The 24,136-nt window shown below is 43.3% G+C and overlaps 1 protein-coding gene and 1 long non-coding RNA gene across 2 annotated transcripts in view; one reads left to right on the top strand and one right to left on the bottom strand.

The window, feature by feature from the left end:
- Positions 1-1,287: 1,287 nt before the first annotated feature.
- On the bottom strand, positions 1,288-10,668 carry LOC115478031. The gene is made up of 3 exons (XR_003943417.1): positions 10,559-10,668; positions 8,220-8,375; positions 1,288-1,541 (listed from the first exon to the last, which is right to left on the bottom strand). It is a non-coding gene; the product is annotated as an uncharacterized LOC115478031 (long non-coding RNA).
- A 10,987-nt stretch (positions 10,669-21,655) lies between these two features.
- Positions 21,656-24,136, top strand: part of LOC115477350 (glutamate carboxypeptidase 2-like) — a 378,970-nt gene continuing 376,489 nt past the window's right edge. Inside the window, exon 1 of the mRNA XM_030214175.1 lies at positions 21,656-21,875. The gene's annotated coding sequence lies outside the window, so the exon portion shown is untranslated. The remainder of the gene's footprint in view (positions 21,876-24,136) is intronic.

Here is a 24,136-nt window from a genome sequence, read left to right as displayed (position 1 = left end):
ACAAAATAGGGTCCACCAGGACCCTGCTAACTCAGAGACCAGGGAAGAAAAGTGCAGAAGAATGCTATGGCCACAAGAGGAGCCAGACCCAAACATAGGCACCTGCCTAAGGTGCTAGATTGTGAAGGTGCCAAAGAAGAACTTGATATTGCTAAGTTTAGAGCCAGATGACACCACTATGCTTCTGTGGTCTTCCTCTGCTCCTCGTCTTCTGGCTCTTCAATCCTTGGTATTTCTGACAATTCACTCCAACCCTCAGTCTCTGGGATCTGCTTATGGTCTTGCCTATGGGAACCAAATTCTTAAATATGGCCCTGAATGAGACCTATTCCCATAAGTGGAAGTGTGTAGGAGTAAGAGGCTGAAGCCTGAACCTCAGCAATATCCTGGGATGCCATCAAGCTCATTTTCAAAAGTGATCGCCGGCCATCTTCCAACACAAATCGGGAGATGGCCGGTGATCTCCTGAACCCAGCAAAATCGGTATAATCGAAAGCCGATTTTGGCCTGGTTCAACTGCTTTCCATCGCGGAGGCGGCGAAACATCAAGGGGGTATGTCGGTAGGGTAGTGAAGGCGGGACGGGGGCGTGCTCATGAGATGGCCGGCTTCGCCTGATAATGGAAAAAAGATGACCGGCTCAGATGAGCATTTCGCCGGCTTTACTTGGTCCCTTTTTTCACAACCAAGCTTCAAAAAGGGGCCCCTACTGACCAAATGACCACCGGAGGGAATCGGGGATGACCTCCCCTTACTCCCCCAGTGGTCACCAACCTCCTCCCACACAAAAAAACAAAAAATATATTTTTTTGCCAGCCTGTATGCCAGCCTGAAATGTCATACCCAACTCCCTGACAGCAGCATGCAAGTCCCTGGAGTAGTTTTTAGTGGGTGCAGTGCACTTCAGACAGGTGGACCCAGGCCCATCCCCCCCCCTACCTGTTACACTTGTGGTGGTAAATGGGAGCCCTCCAAAACCCACTGTTCTGTTCTGGCCTGGACTGTACTATTAAGTGTTAGTAGAAAGTAGAGAGTGTAGATTAATTTGTCAATGGTCCCAGTCTGGATCCAAGTATTGTATGCAGCGAGAATAACCCTGCACCTCAGTATACTTCCCTGAAGGTGTGCCCATGGTCTTCCAAACAACATAAAATAGCCCTGTGAAGACAGTCCCAGACTGGAAAGCGTTACATTTGCACATCTCTACTGATATCTCTGTGGTGGGTGGTTTGCCCCTTACATCTGTGCAGGCAGGAAATGAGATTAAGAATTGAGAGAATACATCATCAAGGATTTTAAAGCAGTTTCATTATTTCTTTGCTGTGTTGTACAATGAAAACTGAAATTTCATAGTTTTAGACAAAGAATGACCAACAACGGTTATCCTGCTGTATATTCAGCCTAAACATACACAGAAGGCACCACATCTAACATTTAGATTTTCAAGCTTGTGTCAGCTGCAATATTCTTCTGCTAATTCTAAAGGATCCAGAGCTATGAGGCCTCCAGCTTCCTGGAACAATCTTTGCCTTTCCATTTTAGCTGTAAGAAAAAAAAAGAGAGAAATCAGTTGAATGGCATAAGATGGAGATACTGGAGTGTATATCTTTTTGTACCTCCTATAAGGTATCACCAGCATCAGTTGAAGACTTTGGAAAGTCCACCATCATGCAATCAATGTAAGCATTTCCTATAGTTGCCCTACGCTATATATCTGTGTTTTCCATATGATTTTTTGATCATTAGTGAGGTCCTGTGGATGCAGTAAGTACATGAACACCCCTAACATTGAGCAAACTCCCTCACTTTGTCCAGAAAGAAGTGATTTTGCATTGAGTGTAGCATCCCCAGTCATTTTGAAAAGTCGTTTCCTATGTTTTGAATTATGAAATCAAGTGGTCACCAAAGAACCTTAGATTCTTTATTGACTGATGGAGTAGTATTACCTGATATTTTGATCTTTTAAAAATCTATTGACTACCAGTGTTTGAATATTTAGGGCTAGATTACTAACATATGCTACTGCATTAACATGTGTTATTAACAAAAGGGTCCTGTTGCATAAAATAGCACCTGTGATAAATAACACATTAATGTACATCAGCATGCACTAATTCAGAAGTAGATTTTAGTAAACGTGGTCCTATTCACTATGATTGTAAGACATTTTAACATAAAATATAGAACAGATATAATAATGAATGACTCTGTATATAGTATGGGTTTCTATGGATTCTAATAAAAGCAGAAGCTGATAATGTCTTCCTCACTTTGTACACAAGCTCACTTTCAGGGGCATTTTTGAAAGAGAAGGGCGTCCATCTTCTCTAAGGGTCGCTAAAATCGGCATAATCGAAAACCGATTTTGGGCACCCTCAACTGCAGTCCGTCGCGGGGACAACCAAAGTTCACAGGGGTGTGTTAGAGGCGTAGCGAAGGCAGGACTGGGGCGTGCTTAAGAGATGGGCGTCCTCGGTCGATAATAGAAAAAAGAAGGGCGTCCCTGATGAGCATTTGGTCAACTTTACTTGGTCCATTGTTTTTCACAACCAAGCCTCAAAAAGGTGCCCAAACTGACCAGATGACCATTGGAGGGAATTGGGAATGACCTCCCCTTACTCCCCCAGTGACCACCAACCCTCTCCCACCCTAAAAACAATTTTTAAATTTTTTTTGCCAGCCTCAAATGTCATACCCAGCTCCCTGACAGCAGTATGCAGGTCCCTAGAGCAGTTTTAGTGGGTGCAGTGCACTTCAGGCAGGCGGACCCAGGCCTTGTCCCCCCCTACCTTTACACTTGTTTTGGTAAATGTGAGCCCTTCAAAACCCACCCGAAACCCACTGTATCCACATCTAGGTGCTCCCCTTCACCCCTTACGGCTAATGGTAGTGGTGTACAGTTGTGGGGAGTGGGTTTTTTTGGGGGGGGGGGGTTGGGGGGGGCTCAGCACCGAAGGTAAGGGAGCTATGAACCTGTGAGCAATTTCTGAAGTCCACTGCAGTGCCCCCTAGTGTGCCCGGTTGGTGTCCTGGCATGTGAGGGGGACCAGTGCACTATGAATGCTGGCTCCTCCCACGACCAAATGGCTTGGATTTGGTCGTTTTTGAGATGGGCGTCCTTGGTTTCCATTATTGCTGAAAACCGGAGACGACCATCTCTAAGGTCGACCATCTCAACATTTAGGTCGACCATCTCTAAGGTCGACCTAAATGTTGAGATTTGGGCGCCCCCGACCGTATTATTGAAACGAAAGATGGACGGCCATCTTGTTTCGATAATAGCAGTTTCCCCGCCCCTTCATGGGGCTGTCCTGTAGGGATGCCCTCAGGAAAACTTGGGCACCCCGTTCAATTATGCCAATCTTTGTATTTGAGGATCTCATGTATGTTCATGACCTGACAGTTGTTTGTGGAGAATGAAAAAGAACCCAGTCAAACCTCGTCTGCTGAGTTTTTGTTTTGGTTCTGTACCCTGCTATGTTTTGATGATCAATTACACTCTGAAGTCAGTTTTCAAAGGGATGTATCAGACCGAAATCTTTTCAAAATTCACAAGTGCTGAGTGGCTAAATTTATCCACCTAAGTTCACTACGGCGTCCTTTTACAAAGGTGCGCTAGCGTTTTTAGCACACACTAAAAATAAGTGTGCGCTAAATGCTAGAGATGCCCATACATTCCTATGGTAAACCAACTTATCAAAAATAGGTTCCTATCTCTTTTGATAGTGAAAATTTATCATATTCAGAGTTCCTGAAGAAGTTTTTGGACTCGTTATGATTTCATCCTGAAGGTTATATTTATATTTAAAAGAGAGGAAACGTTGGATAGCCTAGCCACAGTTCTAACAGGATTCGTCCCACAGTGAGCCAAGAGAATTGGAGAGCTGTTTAAAAAGCCTTTTGACAGAACTAACAGAATTCGTCTCACTGTGAGAAATGTTGAACCGGAGTGCTGCTTGATATGGTAACAGCACGCGGACACGGACCGAATCCAGTGTGGATGTGGTACTTCTGACCACATAATGTTAAGTGCCTAGATTTATCACACTTGGTTATTATAGAAAACAGTGAAAGCTAAGGTCTACTGTTTATAGAAATAGCACACAAAAGTGATTAAGAGCGTTTGATTATAGCATATTTTTATTTTATTTTTTTGTGTGCACGAGGTTTGTTGGAGCAAGTGATAGGATTGACTCATTAGTTCTTTAATTTGAGGGAGGTGAAAATTTATCTTTATTATTTAAAATCAATAAGAGCACGGGTGTGCATTTGCTCATAAAAATTGAAAAAATTCAAAGAGATGTTCTATGATCGAGAAGCTTGTCCACCCTTAGAGACGTAATTCACTTCGGTGTAGCCTTGCTTGGGTGAGTTTCTACTCTGAGAACTTCCTTATGATGTTCATATATTAATATATAAAAACTATCTCCATATCTTTTAGAACTTTGAGTCAATCCTTTTGTCTCCTTTATACCACACTCTGGTTTCTATAATTGGCATATATTCCTATGGTCATCTCTAGCGTTTAGCGCACCTTTGTAAAACACTCCCTACGTTTCTAACTTTAGATGTCCCAATTCTGAATGGGTCTAAGGGTGGGTTTAGGTTAGGGAAGACGTTTATATGGTTACCTCTGATTTTTCATTTCTAGCCCCTTAACCTAACTGATAGAGTCCTTATACTGCAATGGCAGGTCTAATTTGGGCAGCCTTCCTTTCATCCCAGCCTAAGCATTCCCCAAACCAAACAAAACCAAAACGCATCCATTGCCCCATTTCCCCCACTGATCCCCTTTCCATGCTCTAAAAAAAAAAGTAATATACCCAAACTCTCTATCCTGATCACCCTCCATATAAAATAAAACAAAACACAAAAAAGAAAAACTGGCAGCTGGTGTCCAGATCCTTGACCCATCCAAAACTCTTTCCCTGGTAAAAAAACAAAAACAAACAAAAAAATTAGCAGCCAGCATCATGAAATTCCTTATTTCCTTCCCATCTATAAGAAAAAAAACCCTATATTCACCCATGTACAAAATTAGCTTCTGTATATAATATGCAAACAGCTTTGATTGTAACCACAGAAAGGTGGTATATCAAATCTCATTCCCCTCTCATTCCTCTTTAAGAAAAAACCAAAAGAGCTCCATTTCCAACACTTTACAAACCCTCACTTTCATTCCCTAGAACCCCACAGATCCCTAATCTAAAGACACAGAGCTACCTCCTCTAGTGGCATAGCTAGGACAGAATGGGCCCCATAATACCAGTGCTCCCAAGGGATTAGGGACGAGAGTGGGGTATGCACATTTCTCAAAGCTGACATATTACAATTAATACATTCAGAAAAAAAAAGAACTTTATTTTCTACCTTTGTTTTCTAAGCATTGATTTGGTCCTAGTGTCTCTTTTCTGTTTTTTTCCTTAACTCTCTCCAAGGTTCCTGTCCATTTGATATTTCTTCTCTATGTCTACCAGGGGTGTAGCTAGACCTCGGCGGGAGGGGGGTCCAGAGCCCGAGGTGGGGGGGCACTGTTTAGCCCGCCTCCCTCAGCCGCCGACCCCCCTGCCACTTTGGACCCCCTCTCGCTGCCTCCGACCCTCCCCCGTCACCGCCGCCAGGTACCTTTGCTGGTGTGGGTCCCCAACCCTCAGCAGCCGAAGTCTTCTTCAGCGCCTTCGCTGATGATCTGTTTCTGACTCCAGATGTCCTGCTCGCACGTCCTGTATGTAGCCCTGTGCAAAAGGTACCTGGCGGCAGTGGGGGAGGGTTGGTGGCGGGGGAGGGGGGAATCGAAAGTGGCGGGGAGGGTTGGTGGGGGGGGTCAAACGTAGAGGGAGCCAGGGCTTAACTGTGGGGGCCCATGCCCCCATGGCCCCACCTAGCTACGCCCCTGATGTCTACCATCCATCTTTCTTGTGTGCCTCTATCCATTCTCTCCAGTGCCTCCCCTCTGTGTCCCTGTCCCTATGCTCCCTCTAGAGCCAGCATTCTTTTGTGTCCCTGTCCCTCCCTATGGCCAGCTTTTCTCCTCTCTCTTCCCTTCCTCCTGCACCCCAGTGACCCACAACCCACCCACCCTTCCTTTCTGCCTCTTTCTCTCTATAGGCATTCCTCTCTCCCCCTTTCTCCCCAGGTCCAGTTTCTCTCTCTTATTTCCTTCCAGCATCCCCTTAGTCCAGCATCTCCCCCCCCCCCCCCCTTTGCTCAAGGTCTCTCTCTCTCTCTCTCTCTCTTTCTCTCTCTCTCTCTTGCATCTGATCCCCACCCCCCAAGTTCAGCATCTGTCCCTCTCTTCCTCTGCCCCTGCACCCATCCGATGTCTCTTCGCCTCAGCACCTGTCTACCTCTCCCCAAAAAAGTCAGCTACAGAGGCCAGCAGGGGTTAGTCTTTCTAGAGGGAGAACTTAGAGGAGTTCTCTCTGCCCTCCCCCCATTCAAAGGCTCCTCATGGGTTCCAAAGTTTCCGATTCAGTCCCAATCATGGCTGCCAAAGTTTCAGAACCAGCTCCAAGGGTGACTTGTAATGCTCCAGAAAGTGGAATTCAGCATTTCATTTAAAAAAAATGAACACGTGGAGGGGCATTTTTGAAAGAATGTCCAAGTCAGAATTGGGATGTTCCACTCATAACGTCAAAAACAAAACAAACCCTCCATATGGAACCTTGACATAGCAAAGGGCGAAACATGATATCATGCCAGACTACGTTAAGTATCAGGCTCATTTAAAAAAGAGATGGACGTTCAAAAAGTGACATAAATCGGCATTTGGATGTCCATCTCATAGAAATGTCCAAACTGGTATAATCGAAACCTCATTTTAGATGTTATTCTCAGAAGTCTGTCAGAAGGACGTCCAAATCTCAAGGGGGCGTATCAGGGGCATGTTGAAGGCGGGACTTGGGCGTTCCTAAGACTTGGATGTCTTTCAGCCATAATGGAACAAAGCAAAATGTCCAGCACTAAAACTTTGATGTTTTGAGCTAGACCTGTTTTTATTACGAATAAGGCACAAAAAGGTGCCCAAATGACCACTGGAGGGAATCAGGCATGTCCTTCCCTTACTCCCCCAGTGGTCACTAACCCCCCCCCCCCCCCCACCCCCAAAAGGTAACATTACTTGCCAGCCTCTATGCCAGCTTCAGATATCATACTCAGGTCCATGACAGCAGCATGCAGGTCCCTGGAGTAGTTTAGTAGTAGATGCAGTGCACTTCAGACAGGTGAACCCAGGCCCATACCCCCATTACCTGTTACGCATGTGGAGGAAACTGCGAGCCCTCCAAAACTCATCAGAAACCCACTGTATCCACATATAGGTGCCCCCTTCACCCCTTCACCCATAAGGGCTATGGTAGTGGTGTACAGTCGGGGGTAGTGGGTTTTGGGGGGGGGGGGGTTGGAGGGCTCAGCACACAAGGTAAGGGAGCAATGGTGAGATGTGTACCTGGGAGCATTTTTTGAAGTCCACTGCAGTGCCCCCTAAGGTGCTCGATTTCTGTCCTGGGATGTCACGGGGATCAGTTTACTAAAAATGCTGGCTCCTCCTATGTCCCAATGGCTTGATTTTGGATGTTTTACACTTGGACGTTTTTGTTTTCGAAAATGGCTGAAAATCAAAGAAGTCCAAATCGCAAAAAGTCCAAATCACAGGACTTCCATGGTATTTTCTAACACAAGAGATGGACATCCATCTTTTTGAAAATTACCTTCTTCCCGGTTCAGAATTTGGATGTCTTTGTAAAATGTCCAAATTCTGATTTAGACGTTTCTTTTGAAAATGCCCCTCCACGTAATAAAGGAAAGTAGAAGTCTATATTCCTTATAGATTAGACTTCTATCAAGCATCCTCTCAGCACCTATTTCTAGGTGCCTTGTTATAGAATTGCCCTGTTTGAGGTAGTATTGAGCTTCTGAGCATTTTGTTTTTATACACCAGCCACCATGGTTAAAGAAAATATTTTGCCACTGAATATTTGTAAGCTGTGTTTTTGCAGTTTTCTGGATAGCACCAATATTCAACTCTGCTCCAGCACGATCCAGATAGTGTCCTGCAGTCAGAGGTATTATTCAGTGGTACTATTTAGATAATACTGCTAACCAGATAAGCTCTTTTGAATATCAGCCCCATGAATTTTAATGGGCAACCACTTGAGTTCTATGCAGTGTCTTCATTGTATTCTGCAAACAATAGAACCAATAAGAAGGAAACTTTCTTACCTGTAGGTGTCGTTTCCTAACCATTATAGCAGTAGGTTCCGCCACAGGCGTTCTTGCAACACTTCCCCCCTCCAGAGCATTCGCTGTCGTCCGTACATAGATTAACACAGATTCCGGCTGAACCTGGAGTTGGCACTGGGCACACAATGGTTTTCTCTGGTATGGAGAATGAGAGAGAAGTAGAATGTCACTCACATAATCTCAGAATAACTCTTTATCCAATGTTCATCTTAAATGTAATTTTATTATCACTGCTTATAATACAATGTAATTCTCTACCTCTGACATCTGACATCTTCCATCGTAAGCCACATTAAACCAAACACGTTTGGAAAATGTGGGATATAAATGCTGCTATAAAATAAATATAAAAGCATGATGGGGAGGGGATACAGCCTCTATCAATCTGTCTCAAACCTTTCAAACAGCAACTACAGCAAATCTAGAGGAAGAAAACTGTACACCTGTTAAAAAAAATAAGTCTTGTAAACAATCTTTAATAGACACTACAGGATGGATGTTACTTTAGTTTGGTGAATGGTGAGAAGGTTTTGTTAGCAGCTGATTCATAATAACTGGCTTATGGTTCTGAACAAGGAAAGCTTTTGTGAGGTTTCTAGTATTTACAGTCTTATGGCATCTATCACTTTTGGAGTTTATGCAAAGAAGTAACTGTTTATATCATCCAATAAAGATTTACTGACTTTTATCAAGTAGATTTGTTTATGCGAAAGCACTAGGATGTTAATGCATCTATCTTGTTTAGTAGAAATAAGGACAAGGGGCAAGCAGGAAAACTTTCTACACTCTGTTATATTTTCTTTTTTTTTCTAGCAAGATTTATAATAGACCAAGACTGGTAGTCATGGAGAATCCAAACTCCAACTAGGAAATGCCAAGAAGGGCTTTTCCTGAGCTGGCTTTTGCCAGTAGATGAACTAGGCAGTTACCTAATGTAAACACAAAAAAATTGGGGGGGGGGGGGGGGGAGGGGTAGATTGAGTGAAGGACAGCAAAAAAAAAAAAAAGTAAATAAATTAAAAATGATGCATCAGGGCCCAGTCAGCAGAAGAGAGCAAGGTGCCTCAAGCTGGAGCAGTTTGACTACTGGGGATCCTCACACTTTGTCAGATGAACAAAGCGATTTGCTCTGGAGAAAAGCCTGGTAGCTGGTGGGGATTCCCAGGTCAAACCAGTAAAAGAACTGAAGGAATGAGCTGGATGAAGTGGTGGGAGTCTTTGCCATGGCTTCTCACATCTCCATCTCCTTCTGAATGCCACCTTCACGAGCCTGTTCAAAACTTGCTGTTACAGTCCAGCATTTAGCCATCTTGATCAGCATGGGGAAATACTAGACTGTGATCACAGGATTTATACAGGTTCACAATGCTGGTATTGAGGAAGAAGTAGAGCAATTAACCTGAGGGAGGGAAACAGATAAGCAGGCAAGGGTCAGATACTGGAAAATGAAGAGAAGGGAAGCAGGGATCAGATGTTGGGGAAAGTGAAAAAGGAGAGGGAGAGGGAATAATGCAGGGAAAGGGAAGGATAAGAGGCAATGGGCAGATAGTGAGGGACATGTCTAAGAAATGGGTGCTGCGGAAGGGAAGAAGTGGGAACAGGTAGGAGCAGATCTTGAGGAAAGGATGGGGGAGAGAAGGGGCTGATGCTGGGAAGAGAGGGGATGCAGACAACAGTCTGGAGAGAGAAAGGGGAGATGCTGGCTTGAAACACTGTTATTAAAGGAGGAAGTACTGTGCTAGAGCTTCCACAGCCAGTAGAAGGGTGCTGGAACTACTTCTAGAAGGTAAGTTGGGGTTACAGTTAGAGGATAAGGTGAAGATTTGCCATGGCAATCCATTATGTTTGCAAGCTTCCTGTTTCTTCTGCCTCTTTTTCCACAATCTTCCCCCTCCTCCACAAACTCCCAGCCTCTTTTTAGTCCACCAATCCTATTTGTCTGCTCTTCTCTTTCCTATGTTGATTGGACTGGCAACAGCAGCACAGTGGGCCATATAGTCCATCTTCTCTGCCACCAAGATTCTGACTGCTACTTCCGAGCAATGTGAGATACCACACCATCATGTCATTCCAAACAGTAATCAGGTATTGGGTGGCAGAAGAAGACACAGTCTTGGCTATTGCAACTCATTTTCTCCTACTGTTAGGGGAAATCAGCAGGAGTTAGAGCTGTAATTGCACAACTGGACAGCTGCCATTTCCCTGACTTAGTCCAGTCCAGACCTTTCATAATAATTTTGTAAGAACAACCCGTAAGGACCAGATTTTGTGGCTCCTTCTGTGGAACCATCAGAGACTAGGAGTTTATTTGTACTTACGGTCAGACACTGTCCAGAGGGTGAGGAATGCAAGGAAGAGCAAGATGCCACCTGTTGCCTTCATGGTGCTATCAGGAGCTGTCTGAGCCTCCAGCCCTGGTCAGGGCTGCAATTTAAAGGTTGTAGTGGTGCAGAACTGGAGCATGAAGGGCAAGGCCTTGATATGGGTGTGGCTATGATGCTTACATTTTCTCCAGTTGTGCAAGAAAGGATAGGCTGGGGTTGGCTCATACTTTGCTGTTGCTGTTAAATTTTACAGATATACAGTAGAAACTATGCCAGATTAGTGTTCAGGCTTTAACTCAGATTGAACTGTTCTAAATGCTGAAGTTACATGCTATAGTTTTAAAAATGTGAAAAACCATTTAAACTTACTTTATGATTATGTTTTCTAGAGTTGATAGTGCCATGGGCATTGGGCTTTATCAGGTAATTGCTCTTGTTATGTCTTGAGTCATCTCTCAATTACAGCAGAGACAATTATCAAGTTTCAAGTTTATTTCAGGATTTACTATCCCGCCCATCAAAAAACATGTCTAGGTGGTGAACAATCTAATAATTAAAAAAAAAAAAAAGTAAAGCACAGAGGGAAGGGGCATGGTAGAACTGCAATTTCATATAGGCTAGGAGAGAGGGGCAAAGGACTGGTACAATAAATCCTGCTGTCTCAGAAGCTGTCACTGAAATATCCTAAAAGCTTTTCCAGCAACCTGGTAATTACTAGTATGATACCACCACACAAAACATTTTGAAATTTGTATCAATGCAAGCTGCAGGGCAATTCCTTTTTAGAGCTGCGGAGATGTTACATCCTTTCCCAGGGTAATGTTTCCAAATGAGTTAGTTATGCATATTCCATGACATGAAGGAACCTCATTCCAAAGAGCAGGGTATGTTGGAGAGGATTTCAGTATTTCATATTTACAGTTAATAATGCTTGCATTGTACCAAAGAGAGCCTCTTTCTGAAGCTCATAAGGTGTAATATAGTCAGGTGGCATATCAATGCACACTTGGAAATTCTTTTTAATTAGGCTGATGGCACCCAATAAAATTTGGGACACTGTCTGTATATTTCTGCTTCATTTGCTGGGTCTTTGATTTACACTTACTGGTACTTCAGGATATTCTGTTCTTCCATGTGAAGTACCACACTTGATCTAAGATAGTTTTTTCCCCCCATAATGAAGAATATGATGCTGTACATAACTACATAAGTACATAAGTATTGCCATACTGGGAAAGACCAAAGGTCCATCAAGCCCAGCATCCTGTTTCCAACAGTGGCCAATCCAGGTCACAAATACCTGGCAAGATCCCCAAAAAGTACAAAACATTCTATACTGCTTATCCCAGAAATAGTGGATTTTCCCCAAGTCCAATTAATAATGGTCTTTGGACCTTTTCTTTAGGAAGCCGTCCGAACTTTTTAAAAACTCCGCTAAGCTAAACACCTTTACCACATTCTCTGGCAACGAATTCCAGAGTTTAATTATATGTTCAGTGAAGAAATATTTTCTCAGATTCGTTTTAAATTTTACTACATTGTAGCTTCATCGCATGCCCCCTAGTCCTAGTATTCTTGGAAAGAGTACACAGACGTTTCACATCTACCTGTTCAACTGCACTCATTATTTTATAGATCTCTATCATATCTCACCTCATCCACCTTTTCACCAAGCTGAAGAGCCCTAGACACTTTAGCCTTTCCTCATAGGGAAGTCGTCCCTTCCCCCTTATCATTTTTGTTGCCCTTCTCTGCACCTTTTCTAATTCCACTATATATATTTTTTGAGATACGGCGACCAGAATTGAACACAATATTGAGGTACGGTTGCACCATGGAGCGATACAATGGCATTATAACCCATTTTTAAACTCTGCCAAGCTAACCGCCTTCACCACGTTCTCCGGCAACGAATTCCAGAGTTTAATTATGCGTTGGGTGAAGAAACATTTTCTCCGATTTGTTTTAAATTTACTACACTGTAGTTTCATTGCATGCCCCCTAGTCCTAGTATTTTTGGAAAGCGTGAACAGACGCTTCACATCCACCTGTTCCACTCTACTCATTATTTTATATACCTCTATCATGTCTCCCCTCAGCCGTCTCTTCTCCAAGCTGAAAAGCCCTAGCCTCCTTAGTCTTTCTTCATAGGGAAGTTGTCCCATCCCCGCTATCACTTTAGTCGCCCTTCGTTGCACTTCCCCTGTATATCTCTAAGGTTTAAATTTTGAAACTTGTGTCAGCTGCAGTATTCTTCTAGTTATGAAAGATCCAAAGCAACGAGGCTTCCAGCATCCTGCAAATTCCTTTGGCTTTCCAGTTTTATTAGGTGGCTGTGAGGAAACAAGAAAACCAGAGTAGATTGGGTGGTCTGGGATATGTGGAGATAGAGTTGCCCCCTTTAAGGTTCCACTGCTGCCAATTGAAGACATTGGGAATTCTGTTATCATAAGTACATAAGTAATGCCATACTGGGAAAAGACCAAAGGTCCATCAAGCCCAGCTTCCTGTCCCCGACAGCAGCCAATCCAGGTCAAGGGCACCTGGCAAGCTACCCAAACGTACAAACATTTTATACATGTTATTCCCGAAATTGTGAATTTTTCCCAAGTCCATTTAGTAGCGGTCTATGGACTTGTCCTTTAGGAAACCGTCCAACCCCTTTTTAAACTCTGCCAAGCTAACCACTTTCTACTCTAGTTCACCATTTCTACAGATCCTCTGTTTTCTATTAGGGATATGCGTTCATTTGAAATGACATGGGAAACTGCACACTCTTTTCTGGAGTAGTCTAATAGCTAATGCAGTGGGCTGAGAACCTGGGGACCCAGGTTCAGTTCCCATTGTGCGGCTCCTTGCAAGACACTTCACCCTCCATTGCCCCAGGTACAAAAGCACACATTGTGAGCCCACTAGGGACAGATAAACACACATATATATCAAATATGAACTACTTTGGTCTGGGCCCTCGGGCACTGAGGGTGGTCTGGGTCCCCTGCATGGCTGCTGCCCGACATCCCCCCTGCTGCCGCAGTTGATGCCCCTGCTGCCCCGGTCCTACCTGAGGGGTCCTGGTAGTCTGGTGGCCTCTGGAGGGGAAGGGCATGTTCTTTCCTGCCCGCTGTGCTGCCGCTATTCCTCTGCTGTTTTCAAAATGATGGCTGAGAGTTCCCGCGGTAGTCTTCCGGGTCTCAACAGTTTCGTGAGATTTCCTTAGGGAGTATCAGCCACCATTTTTAAAATACAGTAGTGCTGGGGAATAGCGGCAGCCCAGTAGGCCGGGCAGGAAAGAACATGCGTTAGACACATGTAGGTGCCTATGCGGCTTAGTAAAAGGGCCCTTTAGACTTTTTCAAAATATACGTATATTCAGCAATGGTATTCATTTATATAGCACTGCTGAATATTGCCATTTAACTTCAATTATCTAAATTGCACATTTCAAGTTATACCTGCTATTTGTGGGTAGGATAAGTACTTTGAATAAATGTTACTCACCCAGGCCACACCTAGATTTTCAACAGTTCTATCCAGAAAATATGGCTGAAAATAATTTCTGACCACCTCAGCACTATCCATGTAGTGTCGAGATGGTGTGTGTGGGGGGTGGGGGGGGGGGGGAGGTAGAGCCAGAACGTATCTAGGTACCGCCGATATTCAGTGCCACTACCTGAATAACATCCAGTGACCACTTTATCGCCAGACATACAGCACCAATATCTACGAATCAGCTGATGCTGAATATCCCAGTAGAGGTTTATTGGTTTATTTGCTGAGCTGGCCGGCCACAAACATTCAGCATCCCTTAACTGGGCAGTGCCGCTGAATATCTCTGCCAACCAGCCACTCTCTAACTGACTGGGGGAGGCGGGGGGGAGGGGGAGGAGAGAGGGGCAGAGCCATCACTTTCCCAGTTAGCAGCGATACTCAGTCCGCCAACACATGGCTTCTTAACCTAGTCCTCCATGCACACCCAGCCAATTGGGTTTTCAGGATATCCACAATGAATATGCATGAGAGAGATTTATATACTACAGAGGCAGTGCATGCAAACCTATCTCATGCATGTTTGTTGTGGATACCCTGAAAACCTGACTGGCTGGGTGTGTCCTGAGGACTGGGTTGAGAAGCAGTGCACTAACAGGCTAAGCAAGTGCATAAACCTAGCTCAGAAAAATGTTTGTCCTAACTTTATGCACCAAGTTAACCAGGCATAGGTCTAAATATTGGCCAGTGCCTGGTTAACTTCCGGGTCAGCACACATACCCATATGATCAATGCCAGGAGCCGGGCATGCCCCAGCATTAAATATCCAGGTAGTTCAGCCTGTGGCTGGGAGTGGCTTACAATCTGCTTACCATCATGGGCTGAAACCTCTATATGTTTAGTGGCTGAATGCCACTGTTAAGTGTATAAATTATACATTTAAGTGGTACCACCCATAGAGTGCTCCAAAATCCCATCCCTTTCCAGACAGATAATTTTGGCTACATCGTGATGCATACATCTGAAATTATCTATTTGGTTGGTCCAGATTTTTTTTTAAGAGCAGGTTCAACCCTACCACATAAATGCTTTTGAATAAGAATATATATAAGAACAGCCATACAGGGGCAGACCAATGGTCCATCTAGCCCTCTATCCTCCTTCCAACAGTAGCCAGAATCTGGCAGAATCCCAAGCAGTAGCAAGATTAATGCTACCGATCCTAGGGACAGCAGTGGCTTCCCCCATTTCTATCTCAACAGCAGACTATGGACTTTTCCTCCAGAAACTTTTCAAAACCTTTTTTAAACCCAGATATGCGTTGCCATATCCTCCAGTAGCAAGTTCCAGAGCTTAATTATTTTTTGAGTGAAAAAATATTCCTCCTATTTGTTTCAAAAGTATTACCATGTAACTTATTGAGTGTCTCCTAGTCTTAGTACTTTTTGAAAGAATAAAACAATCAATTTATGTTTACCCATTCTACACCGCTCAAGATTTTGTAGACCTTTATCATATCCCTCTTCAGCCATCTCTTTTCAAGCTGAAGAGCCTAACCTCTTAAGCCTTTCCCTCATGTGAGGGAGTTTCATCCCCTTAATCATTGTGGATATCTTGAAACCCAACTGACTGGGATGCCACGAGGGCTGGGTTGAAAAGCATTGTGCCAACAGGCTAAGCAAGTACATAAACTAAGGTCATGGGTGTTTATAAAACTATGCACACGTTATAGAATCCGCCAGATCTGTTCCTAAGTTAGCATTTATACCAGGTTTCCATTGGTGTAAATGGCCACGCCTAAAACCTTTAGTTGTGAAGACAGGTGCTACACATATTCTATAAACTGTACTTAATTTTAGGTGAGGCTTAGGATAGCGCTCAGTGCAGTCTTTTTCATCCCAATTTTTTCGGCGCCATTTATAGAATTTGGTCTTTGATCCATTATAGAATACAGTAGTACCTCGGTTTTCGTTGACTTCGGATATCGTCAATTTTTTTCTGCGAAAAATTTGTCTCGGATTTCGTCGGTTGCCTCGGATTTCGTCAACGTGCCCATGTGACCTCACTGCTAATTTTGCGAAAACAAAGGGCGACCCACGCGTTCTCCTGCTCAGTGTGGCATTGTTTCATGTTGTGTGAGCATCACCCCGTGAGTCTAGCCAAACAATTCCATTGCTTTCCAGTGTTGATTCATATGGAAATAATTGCCTCGGTTTTCGTCGGTTTCGGATTTTGCCGATTGTTTTTGGACGGATTATCAACGAAAACCGAGGTATCACTGTACTACCGTAAGTCAGCAATTAGGTGTTTAAATTTAGGGACAACCACTTAAACTTGCTCCATGGCAAGAGTAAATGCAGCAGTCAAGCATCTGAGTGAGTGCTTAAATAGTCAGAACACCCTTGACATCTGCCCATGCCCCTCCCATGTGAATACTTCCTTTGCAGTTTCACACTAGAACACATTGGCATCAAGTTATAGAATAGTGCTGAAGTTCACTTAGGAGCCCTTTTACTAAGCTGTGGTACAAAGTGTCCTGCGCTAGCAGCGGCAGCCATTTTTGCCAGGCACTGAGGCCCTTTTTACCACAGCTGGTAAAAAGGCAGAAAAAAGAAATGGCCATGTGGTAAGATTGCACTTACCTTGTGGCCATATGGGGTTGGGGGAGTAATTACCGCCACCCATTGAGGTAGAGGTAAGGTCTCTCATGCTAACTCGGCGGTAAATGGGTAGCAAGCAGTGCTGGCCGATTACCGCAAGGTAACCTCCTGCAGAAATATTTTTCAAATGTTTCCACTAGCGCCAGAAATGTCGTACACTGGGGTAGAACTACCGCCGGCATCCACATTGGGCCAGTAGTAGTTCTGGATTGCCAAGTGGTAATCCAGCAGTGGGCTTACCGCTGCTTTGTAAAAGGGACCCTTAGGCATTTAACTGCCATTTCACCCCTTTTTTGGCACCTAACTGCTGTTTTAGTGCCTAAAGTTATGTGCTTAATTGGTGTCTACCTTTCGACATCCTATGGAACTCATTTTCTAAACAGAAAAACGTTCAAAAAGTGGTACAAATCGGCATTTGGATGTTTTGCTTGCCAAAATGTTCAAATCGCTATTTTTGAAACTCATTTTCATCGACAGTGTGTGTAAATCACAAGCTGGCATGTAGAGGGCGTGTTGGGGTGGGATTTGGTCATTACTAACACTTGGACGTTTATTCACCATAATGGAACAAAACAAAAACGTTTGGGTTTACAATTTAAACAGTTTGGTCTAGACCTGTTTTTACAATGAATAAGGCACAAAAAAGTGCCCTAATTGACCACTGGAGGGATTCAGGAATGACTCTTCCTTACTCCCTCAGTTGTCACTGACCCCCTCCCATCCCCCAAACATGTGAAAGAAACAGTACATACCAGCATCTATGACAGCTTCAGTAGTTATAGACAGTCCTATTAGAGCAATAAGCAGGTTCCTGGAGTACCCTAGTGATTGGTGCAATGCACTGTAGACAGGGGGATCCAGGCCTATATCCCACTCTACCTGTTACACTTGTGGTGAAAAGTATATGCCCTCTAAAACCCACAAAAAACCTGCTGTACCCACATATAGGTGACACCTGCAGACATAAGGGCTATTGTAGTACTGTACAGTTGGATACAGTAGGTTTTTGGTGGGTTTTGGAGGACTCACCGTACAATATAAGGGGGTAACAGTGAGATGTGTACCTGGGAGCTTTTATATGAAGTCTACAACAGTGCCCCCCAGGGTGTCCCACTGCTCGGCTTGGATGTCTAAGTGGCCAATCTACTAAGAAATTTGGCGGCGCCTCCTACATCCCAATGGCTTGATTTTGTCCATTTTTCACTTGGACTTTTTTTTTTTTAATGGACCAGAAAGATAGACGCACTAAGCACAAAAACATGTAGCAAATGGCCAGTTTCAAAACAAAAAGATAAACATTTTCTGTTTTGAAAATTGCTATATTTGACACTCAAATTTTGGACGTTTTGAGTGAAATGTCCAAAGTCAGATTTAAATGTCCTACCAAAAATGCCCGTCTATGTAGAATAAGATGGATAGTGCACACTGGGCCCCTTTTACCAAACTGCAGCAAAAGGGGCCTGCGCTGGCATCAGAGCATGTTTTTCATGTACGTCGAGGTTCCCTTTTACCTCAGTGGGTAAAAGGGAAGTCTCTCTTTCCTGCAGGAAATGGCCATGTGGCAAGTAAAGCACTTGCCGCACAGCCATTTTTTTTTTTTGGGGGGGGGGGCCTTACTGTCACCCATTGAAGAGGCAGTAAAGGCTCTTGCGCTAACCCAGCGATAACCATTACCGCTGGGTACACTCTGGTGCTACAAAAATACATATATTTTTGTAGCGCTGGATATGACAGCATGCTAGTGGTGGGAAGTACCGCTGGGATGCTGCAGTAGCCTGGTAGTACTTCCTATATAGCGAGCGACAAGCCCATGTTGGGCACACTGCCGCTTAGTAAAAGAGGCCCATTATTTCCAAACAGTGAACACTATTATTAGCAACTGACAAAAAGTCAAAATGGCCAAACAAAAATGAATAGAATGAAAAGTCCCCAAAATATTATGGCTACCCATCGCTATAAGCAACTCTTCATCTGAGTCAGCATTCTCTGGAACTTCCTCTCCTTTACCCAGAAGAGAAATGAAGCTTCCATTGATGGTATCTGAATCAGTACTGGGGAAGAGTGTTGACGATGCCTGCAAAAATAATAGACTGGGGACTGGAATCAGTCTGCTGAAGTTCTAAGCAAACAGGCCTGTGAAGCAAATAATCAATTTTCCTAAATAAACACTTCAATATGTAAATAGAAGACACCACATTCATAGGAAAAAGCCTCAGAACCCTGTCTTGAGTCTTAATGTTTACACATAGACTGGATAAGGTAATTTATTTCACAGGCTGTAAAAACCTTCTTCATGTTTAAATAAATCCCATAATAATATTTAAAGAATCAAGTAAACATTTCAAGTTATAATTTTTTGAAAAAATCTTGAAACTTATCAGAGCAAATGCCGTTGGCCCACTGAACCCTACCAACGGTGGCCAGCATTTCGCTTGATGCTTCTTCAGGGTATTTCAGATCAGTGTACTTTTTGAAAATGGCACAATCTCCTTGTGCTCATCGACTGTGCAGTGCTGTTTTCAAAAAGTACACTGATCCCAAATACCCTGACGCAGCATCAAGCGAAATGCTGGCCACCGTTGGTGGGGTTCAGTAGGCCAATGGCATTTGCTCTGATAAGTTTCAAGATTTTTTTCAAAAAATATAACTTGAAATGTTTACCTGATTCTTTAAATATTATTAAGGGATTTATTTAAACATGGAGAAGGTTTTTTTTTTTTTTTTCAGCCTGTGAATTAAATTACCCTATCCAAAAGGCTCAAGATGGAGTTCTGATGCTTTTTCCTTCTTCAGCATAATTGTACTTTGAGGGGCCCCTTTATAAAGGCACTTTTGGTGCTACACATGTGCAGCATGTGCCAAAAAAAAAAACCTACCATCAGGCTACTGCATCCCCCTGGCGGTAATTTCATACTTGGCGCATGCCAAAACCGCCTGTATGATTTCTTTCTTTCTTTCTTCCCACGCGCGGCATTTCTGGCTGTAATCGCCACTTGACGCACACTGACCAGTCACCGCGCATGTAGCATGTGAACCTTTACCGCTAGATCAATGGGTAGTATTGAGGGCTCAGGCTGGATTTAGGCACGTGTTGGTTTCAGTTTAACCTCATGTCCTTTTCCAGTCCCATTAAAAAAAGCTGTTTTTTTACAGATGCAGTAAAAGCTAGCCCAGAGTGCATCCCAAGCATGTGCCTACACTACCGCAGGCCACATTTTACTGTGGCTTAGTAAAAGGACCCAGTTGGTGTCTTCTATTTATGTAGTGAAGTGTTTAGGAGGACTGGAATGAGACTTCCCAATATCACCCTAGAATCTTTCTTTATGCCAACAAAAGGAAATAGCGACAGCTAATGGGTCTCTCCAAAGAGATTTGTAGAGAAACCTTTCCTCTTAGCCACCACATTGTAAGGAAAACTCAGGGGAGACAGCCATCTTGGATCCTCTTGGAACATTGGGTTTTCAAACATGGAAGACACCATAGTACTCCAAGCGAAAGTAGAGCAACGGAACCTCTCACAGGTGGTGTTCAGAACAAAGTTTATTGAAAATTCTTCCAAAGCAATGAGGACAACCCGACATGACTCGTGTTTCGGCCTTACCGGCCTGCATCAGGGGTCTAGGCATTTGTCATTCAATATGTTTTCCTAGGCTAGTCGTCAAAGGGTTAAACTTCCAATCAGAACAGATTCCCAAACACAGATGAAGCAATGAATGCCGTATCATTGCTGCATCTGTGTTTGGGAATCTGTTCTGATTGGAAGTTTAACCCTTTGATGACTAGTCTAGGAATATGTATTGAATAACAAATCCCTAGACCCCTGATGCAGGCCGGTAAGGCTGAAACACGAGTCGTGTCGGGTTGTCCTCATTGTTTTGGAAGAATTTTCAATAATCTTTGTTCTGAACACCACCTGAGAGGTTCTGTTGCTCTACTTCTTTCGCTTGGTGTTTTCCTTCCAGTAGAGCATTTTGCCTTCTGTTTGTAGACACCATAGTACTGCGTAAGATAAAGCAGGACACCTGGACCCCCAGCAGCAGAGAAGTGGATCAGCATGATGAGTGGATGTGATGAGGTAGAAGCATGGGGCCACCACCACTATTTCTTCTGGCTACTTCCCCCTGTTCTTCTATGGCAATTCTGTGGGGACTGGGGAACTCCAGTAGAGGCTGCATTTTACATCCCTGTGAAATCTGGATATTGGAGGTATTGGCTGTGGTAAAATCAGTAGCTAATTTTAAGGTCCTTTTATGAAGCTGCGGCATAAGGGGGCCTGCGCTGGCATTGACATGTGTTTTAGATGCATGCCAAGGCCCCCTTTTACTGTAGCGAGTAAAAGGCAGGTTTCTCTTTTTCTTAAAGAAATGGCCATGCGGCAAGTGAACCACTTGCTGCACAGCCATTTAAGGCGGGAGCACTTACTGCCATCCATTGAGATGGTGGTAAGGGCTCCTGCCCTAACTAGGCAGTGATTACTGACAGGTACACATTGGCAGTACAAAAATTGAAATATGTTTGTAGTGCTGGAAATGGCGCCGGGCTGTTGTGGTAGCCCGGCAGTACTTCCTTTTTAGTGAGCAGTAAGCCTGCGTTGGGCTTACCGACGCTTCATAAAAGGGCCCCTTCCTGCCTTCCTCATTTTGAACAAGAGACCACTTTCTATGTAACAATGTTTCATGCCTTTTGGTGACCTGATGGTTAACTGAGAATATTGCAGACACACCTTATCTACCAAGTTTTTATTTTCTTTCTGGAATTTATGTGTTACTAAAGATTAGTTATGCTATAAAAGATCTTTCATTAAAACCACAGAGTTTAATATGAAAACCACAGAGTTTAACTTGGCAGTTATCATGTCTAAAGAATGCAGATAAGTTCCGTCTTAGAGTGTTGACTGGATCAGCCGGTGTTCTGTGTTCCTTTAAACAAAATTAAGCCACTGAAGGAGCACTTTCTGTAATGGAAGGAGTGAGGGAAAGTTATAGCAAAAACCAGCCTTTAACCTATTGGAACTTATCCATTGTGTGGTGTTGCAGAGCAAAATAATTTGACTCCTTTTATAGATAATTGTTCTCATGTTTGTGACCCTGATTGAATTTACCCACGGTAGCAGCACACTGGGGAGCTTCAGACTGAGAGAAAAGTGAGAGACGTGGCATATGCTGGTAAGCGGATGGCAACATTTTTTGTAAACAGTTCAAAATTATACTGCAATCACTAATTTTAGCACTGTTGGATTATTGTAATGTTCTTTATGCTGGTTGATGGGTAAAACTCATAAACAATTACAGATGGTACAGAATACAATTGCCAGATTAATCTGGGACACATGAAAATTTGGTAGGGTTATTGCTTTATTACAGAAACTACACGTGGCTTCTGATTGAAGAATTCATTATCTTTAAATTGTGCACTTTGACTTACAGGATAATTATTGGTTTAGCTCAAGTTATATCTCTCAGTCATTGGGGATTCCAATGAATGGTGCTACAGCAGCAGTTTATATAGGAATCAACCCAGGCTACAGTTTCCAGTCCAAAGGAATATAAGATATAAGAAGATCTTAAAGATGTAATTCAGGTATATTACCCTTTTGATCCTTGTGGTCTGAAATTTTGAAGTTTTTGATGAAAGAACCCAGCCACACCTCCTAAAGGGAGGCTGGGCACAACCGGGCCGATGGTCTGCGAGGACAGGGGGGGAGGGGAGGGGAGGGCACAGGGGAAGATAGAAGGGTGAGATAAGCAAGCAAAGGGTTAATGCGAGGAAGGGGAGGGGAGGGGCAGAGAGAAAGGAATGGGAAAGGAAGGGAAGGAAAAGGGGAGTTTCTTTGGAATCGGGATAGCAAGGAGAGAGCAGGATAAACTGCAAACTGTGGTATATGCTAACACAAGGAAAACTGCATTCTCAATAGGGGGTCTGCAAATCTGGAACAAGTTACTAGCTATTGAGCAGCTGTCCATGTGCTAGTGCCAACACGGCCCATTCAGAGTGGATGGGCCGTGCCAGCACTAGCGCATGGACAGCTGCTAGCGCTGCTTAATAAACCGTAGTGCAGGTTACTTGAGAAGGTGTAATAGTAGGGCTGAATTCAGTAAGTTGCTGAAGACATATTTGTTTGCTAAAAATCAATCCAAACAAGTATGGAATCATTTAAGTCAAACAATCAAAACCAAAAAGTGAAAATAATGACCCAGTAAACTTCAAAAATATGTTCAAAGACAGGAATGCAAATTATAGGAAGGAAAAAGCCTCAAGAAGCTCCAGATCAACTGATCTATAGAGCTAAAGGTGATCACAAGGATCTGCTCTTCATCATTGGCTTAAAAAACCTTCCCAACCTTTAAGAAGTTACTGTGCAAGGTTAATCAAACTGTGCAGCACATTGCAAACACCTCAATGTTACCTGCATCAAATAGTGTCAAACAGTGTACAGTGCATCCAAAACTTTGCGATGTCCTGCACAAAGACAGTCTGATTCAACTTACATAGTAACTTCTTAAAGGTTGGGAAGGTTTTTTAATGATGAAGAGCGAATCCTTGTAATTGCCTTTAGATCCATAGATCAGTTGGTCTGGGGCTCTTTGAGGCTTTTTTCTTCCTGTAATTTGCATTCCTGGCTTCTATTTTTGAAGTTTAGTGGGTCATTATTTTGACTTTTTGGTTTTGATTGTTTGACGTATTTGTTTGAACATGCATGCCTGTTAGATTTTTTGAATATTGTATACTCCAGTGCCTGTTATTGCCTTCTTGTTTTTTTATTACATATGTTGATTTGTGATCCGCCTAGTCGTAGGCGGACTAGAAATTTTTAAATAACTAAAGTGAAGCAAGATACTTGTGCAAACGTTAGCTTATCAAGCAGCAAAAAATTGTACTAGTCTAACGTAAGATTTCAAAGTGACTGTTAGGCTCATTTTCAAAGCAGAAAAACGTCTGAAAAGTGGCATAAAGCAGCATTTGGATGTTTTTCTCACAAAAATGTCCAAACCAGTATTTTCAAAACCTATTTTTAGACATTTTTCTATTAAGTCCATCAGAAGTGTGTCCAATTCTCAAGGGGGCGTGTCAGGGGCATGTTCAGGGCGGGACTTGGGCATTCTTAAGACTTAGACATGGAACAAAATTAAAACATCCAGGACTAAAACTAAGACGTTTTGAGCTAGACCTGTTTTTATAACGAATAAGGCACAAAAAGGTGCCCTAAATAACCAGATCACCACTGGAGGGAATTAGGGATGACCACCACTTATTCTCTCAGTGGTCACTAACCTCCTCCCACCCCCCCCCCCAAAAATATGATGAAAGACATTACTTGCCAGCCTCTGTGCCAACCTACTACTACTTATCATTTCTATAGCGCTACAAGGCATACGCAGCGCTGTACACCATACACAAAAAGACAGTCCCTGCTCAAAGAGCTTAC

The sequence above is a fragment of the Microcaecilia unicolor genome, chromosome 9 (genome assembly GCF_901765095.1).
Source record: "Microcaecilia unicolor chromosome 9, aMicUni1.1, whole genome shotgun sequence".
Classification (NCBI taxonomy): domain Eukaryota; kingdom Metazoa; phylum Chordata; class Amphibia; order Gymnophiona; family Siphonopidae; genus Microcaecilia; species Microcaecilia unicolor.
The sequence above is the reverse complement of the archived record's forward strand: the minus strand, read 5'-3'. Positions and strand labels throughout refer to the sequence as shown.